General features: G+C 36.3%; 1 long non-coding RNA gene across 1 annotated transcript; it reads right to left on the bottom strand.

Moving 5' to 3' along the window:
• Positions 1 to 3,756: 3,756 nt before the first annotated feature.
• On the bottom strand, positions 3,757 to 4,729 carry LOC138929358 (uncharacterized). Its single transcript, XR_011445732.1, has 3 exons — positions 4,476 to 4,729; positions 4,305 to 4,418; positions 3,757 to 4,246 (listed from the first exon to the last, which is right to left on the bottom strand). It is a non-coding gene; the product is annotated as an uncharacterized lncRNA (long non-coding RNA).
• Positions 4,730 to 6,815: the final 2,086 nt, after the last annotated feature.

The raw sequence follows: 6,815 nt of genomic DNA, 5'->3' as shown, positions 1-6,815 counted from the left end.
TGTATCAAGCAAACCCCATTCTGTAAAATTCAGAAAGGAAACATTTGCATAACTTCGTCTGTCTGAGATGTTTTGAAAAATGGTCGATACTACATTACGTTGCTTACTTTTTAAATTGCTATAATAATTTTTCAATCGTTTTGTATTCCGTTTTCGTGGCTTTGTTTTTTCATTAAAGATTCTATCTCGTACTAAATAATAATTTCGAAGCCTGTCTTCATACGGCCGAAATGCTGTTTTCAAATCCACTGACTCTTGCGTGGTATTTGACTTATCTAATATTTTGGATTGAAGATCAACTATTTTCATTTTTGTCTCATCCTCCAACCTTTGACCTAAGGAGTTGTCTAAGTCTTTGTCTACGTCTGGGTATGAAGCTATGAGTGGGACTGGGACATCCGATTGTTCTGGGATGCCCCCGCCTTTCGGTTTCCGAACGATTCTTACAGTTCAGACAATTGGGTTTATAGACTTCCGGCTTGCCACATCCGTAGCAAAATATGCGACGTTCTGCTAAACAATCCTCAAATATATGACCCGCCTTGGTACAGTTCCAGCAAATAATTTTCGAGGGCGCTCTCAAAGCCGAAATATCCTTGTCTAGTTCATCGATCTCTGTCTCTGTCTTTGAGTCTTCATCGACAGCGTAAACTCGGTAGTTGGTCTCTTTGGGTTTTGCTTGAGTACGGATTGTTTTGGCAGCATCCTGCAGAAACCTTTCTCTCTTTTGGACCAACTTTCGTAAGTGTTCCATAGAATAGATATCTTCAAAAAGCAACCTATCTTTCATATCCGTGAGCAAATTTCCCTGAACTAATTCAATTAATTCGTTTTCTTCAAAATGCACTGACAATTTATCCATTAGTTTGCAAATGGATTCGTAAAAGGTATCAAACAATTCGCCAGGTTTTTGTTTACGAGCACGAATTTGTTCGCGTAGCTCGGTCATAGATCGACTTTCTTTATATTGGGCACGCAGCGCGGTTGCAAACTGTTGCCAGTTCAGGTTCTCGGTTTGTTTATGCATTCGCCAAAACCAAGAACTAGCCTTGCCTACTAACAGCTGATGCACATTTCGAACAAGCGAATCAAAATCATTATTAAGATGTTCTCGCGTTAATACTTGTACTCGATATAAAAATTCTTCCACCGACAAACCCTCAGATGTCCCTTCGAAACGCACACCCCACTTCTGAATAATATCTGCGACCTTATTCGTTGCTAGAATGGATGAATTATGAGAAATGAGACTTTGGTTAACCGTGGGTGTTCTTTCTTGTTGTCGATTTTCCTGATTGTTTCTCACTGTTAATGTTTGCATCATTTGCCTTACAGTTTCTCGAACTAAAACTTCAATGTCCGGTTGCGACCAATTATCTTCGTTTAGATTATCGTCACTCCGATTAAATCGTCTAGGCAGTCTGCCTCTTCGTGCACCTCTTCGTATTGCACCTCCTCTCTCCATATTAGTGTTATTACCCCTTGCACCTTTATTACTATCGACAGCTGCCACGTTAGGTATTAACTCTGGTTGCTGCGAAAAAACTTCTGCCTCTGTTGGGGGATTTTCTACAAGTTCTAATTGTCTAGCCACTGAACTAGTATTTGGACGTTTATTCGCAGTAGTTCCCGGTGGATCGTTTCTCAGCTCTGGAGAGAAATTTCCAATAACTACTTTAACATCCTTCAACAGAACTTTTGTAAAACAAGAAGGACATTCATTCTCTTTATCCGGATGAAACTTACTCTCAACACAAGATTTATGGAATACATGCTTACAAGGTGTCATCGCACAAGGCTGTGTATCCACCATTGGCTCTTCGCACAATAAACAAACATCTTGGTTAGCCATTGGAGCGAACGTTTTATCAGGAGTATGATGAAGTGGCATAATGTTTTTGTTTAGGTTCTACAAATTTGTGTTTATTTTGTAATAATCTCTCGTTATATTTTATTTATCTCGTTTTGACCTATCTTTGGGGATATGAATGATCTGATCGTAGTTAACCTGGTTCCGACATAATTTATTTTGGTATTTTTATTTGTTTATTTATTTTTTTTTTAATATATGTTCGGGCTATTTCCTCTAATTGGAATGATACTTGATTTTCAGATATTTACTAATCGCAACTAACGGACATATGTACACTTACGCATACCCTATGTATTCCAGTCAATCCAACTTTGCAAACAACTAACCGATAAACCATTTTCTCACTCCTCTGATGATAGAAACTGAAGCTACTCTACAGCTCAAAAACCGATAGCTATACTTCGGTCGTCAGAGTTCACACTTGCAAACCTACGATATCCAGAAAGTATAAACTATAGTTATAATATGCACTGCAGACCACTCTCAATAATTTATCATTCGAAAACAAACGAGCTATCTATCTAGGGAGTTCGGTTGCTTTACTTTTATTGGTCGATCTTACTCAGCGCACGCAAATAATTCGATATCCGAAAAAAATAAAGTACCTCCTAGACATTTGGGCTTAAATAACTGAAATCTCTCGTTATGTAGAATTCAATTATCGCGGCCCCACGTTGGGCGCCAAATACTTATGTAATGGTTGCCTACACTGAAGAAAAATTGATCACAACTATCTACAGTGTAAGTTAACTGAATCAGGCAGCAGTGTATACAGCGGAACGGGACCCTCTTGTTGTTTCTAGCTCTTCCGGGATGGGGGGGTTATTGCTGTTACTGCTTCCGACATTACACGAAGAATTATTTATAGAGTCCCTATCTGAAACTAATAAGCCATCTGATCATGGCTGAAATATTCAGGCTAACTGCCTACAAAAGAAAATCAGAGAAAATCTCCAACTCACAGGACGACAATAATGATGAAAAGGGAATATGTCTAGCACCAGGATCTGTTCGTGGTGTCTTAGCTGTTGTTTGACACACACAGAGTCGCTACCCACCCTACCAATGCCTTTGTACTTTAAGTGTTAGCAAAGACCCCATATTGTAGCTGATCAAAACATTTAAATCCCCAGGTCACGAGATGATTGCATCTACTCCATCATGATATTACTGATTCGATATGACATACTGCATTATTTATTTAAATAATTTCAATAGAAAAGTAACTTAAAGAAATTCTGGTTACTGACATAATAATTTCGAATGTTCGTTTTAATTAATTTGCTTCTTTTCATTTTTTAATCTAAAACAATTCAGTTGCGATTCATTTATGCTTTCATTGTGACTACAAATGTTTTTAAACGAGGACTTAATGATTAGTTTCTAATTTATTTGTATTGTATTTACATATTTAGCGAAAAGCAGAATAAAACTACGCGTTCCTAATCATAATTCAAATATTTAATCTTCATAATTACGTTGGTGCTGGTAGCAATAGAGATCTGCAATGCATACACTAGCCAAGAATATAGCAAAACAAACGCATACCGAGAATTAAGATTTGGTAATGATCATTATATACTCAATAAGAGCGCGGCTAGAGGAGCATTTATACGCAATTAGAAGTGTCCAGAATCTGGCAGCCCAAAACAAAGCAAACAGAAAAGAATAACGAACAGAGCTTACGGCTCTTCACGGTAGCCGCGGTGGTTTTGGCTGATCATATCATGTCACATTAAATTGGTGTTTATATATATATATCCATTTTGGATCACTTACCCCATCCGATCCTCGTTGAAGGCCTTCACGATGACGTGGATGACGAGCTGTTAGCGTGTGTTTAAAGGATTTTTAATTTAATGCAACACAAATGATTCGTTTGATCGACCCTGCTTATCGCGTTCTTTATGTCTGGTTGTGCGGGTTTTTAGGGCACATGAACCTAGGTCAAGTTTACGCAATCGCGTTCGCTTAGCTAGCGCATGCACTCTAGATACATACTACAGTTTTCCGAGGCTCAAACGAGCCAGATGCGACCGAAATCTGATTAAAAAATCCGAAACTTTTACAGTTGCATAAAACCTAACTAAATCTGCACTCCGGATCTAATGCCGGTTTTGTTTATTTCTGGAGGAGTTTACTCCGATCCTACGCCTTCGTCACGCTCTGGCCGAAAATTGTGGTCCCTGGCCACAACGTTTGTCGTCTCCCTTCCTCTGCCGCAGCTGGCGAAGCGCGGAAAGGAAAAATAAGTAATCCCACGCCGATGACGTAATCGGGGCTCCTGGCCACCGAGCAGATTCGCGGGCAGGGTCGCAAAGGTTTTCGCTTCACCCTTGGCAATATTCCGCTTGCCCTTATAGGAAGGTTCGACTAGAAAAACAACCGTGGTTACGGAGAGAGCTTTCAGTCATATAAGAAAACTATTTACCGACAGAGGATGATGCAGAGTAAACTGCGGTACGCTTGAGCGTGGAGCTCCAGAAGGTTCCTTCGCCTGTATGTAGGCGTGCAAGCCGAGAAGGCACGCCGTATTGCGCTGTCTCTATAGGAAACCAATATTAATGCAAGTGCAAATGGCTTGAAGTCTCAAAATAATTACCCAAAACCGGTGCGCGACACTGGCGGATGGTTAACTGGTCGGATGCAACGGCCGATGCCTTGTATTAAATTGGCAAAAGGGACACGTGGCACTTGTGTATTAATTTCGCTCACAGATCGACACTTCTGTAGCGTTCGGCGTTGCAGTGAAAAAAGGAAGAAGGCGGATGTTTTGATCGTGTCGGAAATGATGCTTAATCGATTAATTCGTGCTGTCAACTGTCAATTTCGCACAGCTGATTGTGATCGACTAGGGCTGGAGCATACGATATGACTATCGTAAGGCGCGTATGTCAAATCTTTTGAATTTTACAACGTTAACCTTTTTGTCCAATGCTGCCCATTACAATATATGCACTATTATCTGAGCTGTGAACTTTTTGTTTATAATTTTACAATTGAGCATGCAAATGTATTAGCCATGTAAAAACTAATATAAATACAAATTCTGAAGTGGATATATGCATTATTATCTGAGTTGTGAACTTTTTGCTTACAAATTTACAATTGAGTATGCAAATGTATTAGCCTTGTAAAAACTAATATAAATACGAATTCTGAAGTGGATTCAGGCATTATTAGCTGAGTTGTGAACTTTTTGTTTACAAATTTACAATTGAGTATGCAAATGTATTAGCCATGTAAAAACTAATATAATTACAAATTCTGAAGTGGATACATGCATTATTAGCTGAGTTGTGAACTTTTTGTTTACAAATTTACAATTGAGTATGCAAATGTATTAGCCATGTAAAAACTAATATAATTACAAATTCTGAAGTGGATATTTGCACTATTATCTGAGTTGTGAACTTTTTGTTTACAAATTTACAATTGAGTATGCAAATGTATTAGCCCTGTAAAAACTAATATAAATACAAATTCTGAAGTGGATACATGCATTATTAGCGGAGTTGTGAACTTTTTGTTTACAAATTCACAATTGAGTATGCAAATGTATTAGCCATGTAAAAACTAATATAATTACAAATTCTGAAGTGGATATATGCACTATTATCTGAGCTGTGAACTTTTTGTTTACAATTTTACAATTGAGCATGCAAATGTATTAGCCATGTAAAAACTAATATAAATACAAATTCTGAAGTGGATATATGCATTATTATCTGAGTTGTGAACTTTTTGTTTACAAATTTACAATTGAGTATGCAAATGTATAAGCCGTGTAAAAACTAATATAAGTACAAATTCTGCCGTTAATACATGCATTATTAGCTGAGTTGTGAATACAAATTCTAAAGTGGATTCAGGCATTATTAGCTGAGTTGTGAACTTTTTGTTTTTAAATTTACAATTGAGTATGCAAATGTATTAGCCGTGTAAAAACTAATATAATTACAAATTCTGAAGTGGATATATGCACTATTATCTGAGTTGTGAACTTTTTGCTTACAAATTTACAATTGAGTATGCAAATGTATTAGCCCTGTAAAAACTTATATAAATACAAATTCTGAAGTGGATACAGGCATTATTAGGTGATCTGTGAAATTTTTGTTTACAAATTTACAATTGAGTATGCAAATGTATTAGCCTTGTAAAAACTAATATAAATACTAATTCTGAAGTGGATTCAGGCATTATTAGCTGAGTTGTGAAATTTTTGTTTACAAATTTATACCTGAGTATGCAAATGTATTAGCCATGTAAAAACTAATATAATTACAAATTCTGAAGTGGATATATGCACTATTATCTGAGTTGTGAACTTTTTGTTTACAATTTTACAATTGAGCATGCAAATGTATTAGCCATGTAAAAACTAATATAAATACAAATTCTGAAGTGGATATATGCATTATTATCTGAGTTGTGAACTTTTTGTTTACAAATTTACAATTGAGTATGCAAATGTATAAGCCGTGTAAAAACTAATATAAGTACAAATTCTGAAGTGGATTCAGGCATTATTAGCTGAGTTGTGAACTTTTTGTTTACAAATTTACAATTGAGTATGCAAATGTATAAGCCGTGTAAAAACTAATATAAGTACAAATTCTGCCGTGGATACATGCATTCTTAGCTGAGTTGTTAACTTTTTGCTTACAAATTTACAATTGAGTATGCAAATGTATTAGCCTTGTAAAAACTAATATAAATACGAATTCTGAAGTGGATTCAGGCATTATTAGCTGAGTTGTGAACTTTTTGTTTACAAATTTACAATTGAGTATGCAAATGTATTAGCCATGTAAAAACTAATATAATTACAAATTCTGAAGTGGATACATGCATTATTAGCAGAGTTGTGAACTTTTTGTTTACAAATTTACAATTGAGTATGCAAATGTATTAGCCATGTAAAAACTAATATAATTAC

The sequence above is a fragment of the Drosophila kikkawai genome, unplaced genomic scaffold, assembly GCF_030179895.1.
Source record: "Drosophila kikkawai strain 14028-0561.14 unplaced genomic scaffold, DkikHiC1v2 scaffold_175, whole genome shotgun sequence".
Taxonomy (NCBI): domain Eukaryota; kingdom Metazoa; phylum Arthropoda; class Insecta; order Diptera; family Drosophilidae; genus Drosophila; species Drosophila kikkawai.
The sequence above is the reverse complement of the archived record's forward strand: the minus strand, read 5'-3'. Positions and strand labels throughout refer to the sequence as shown.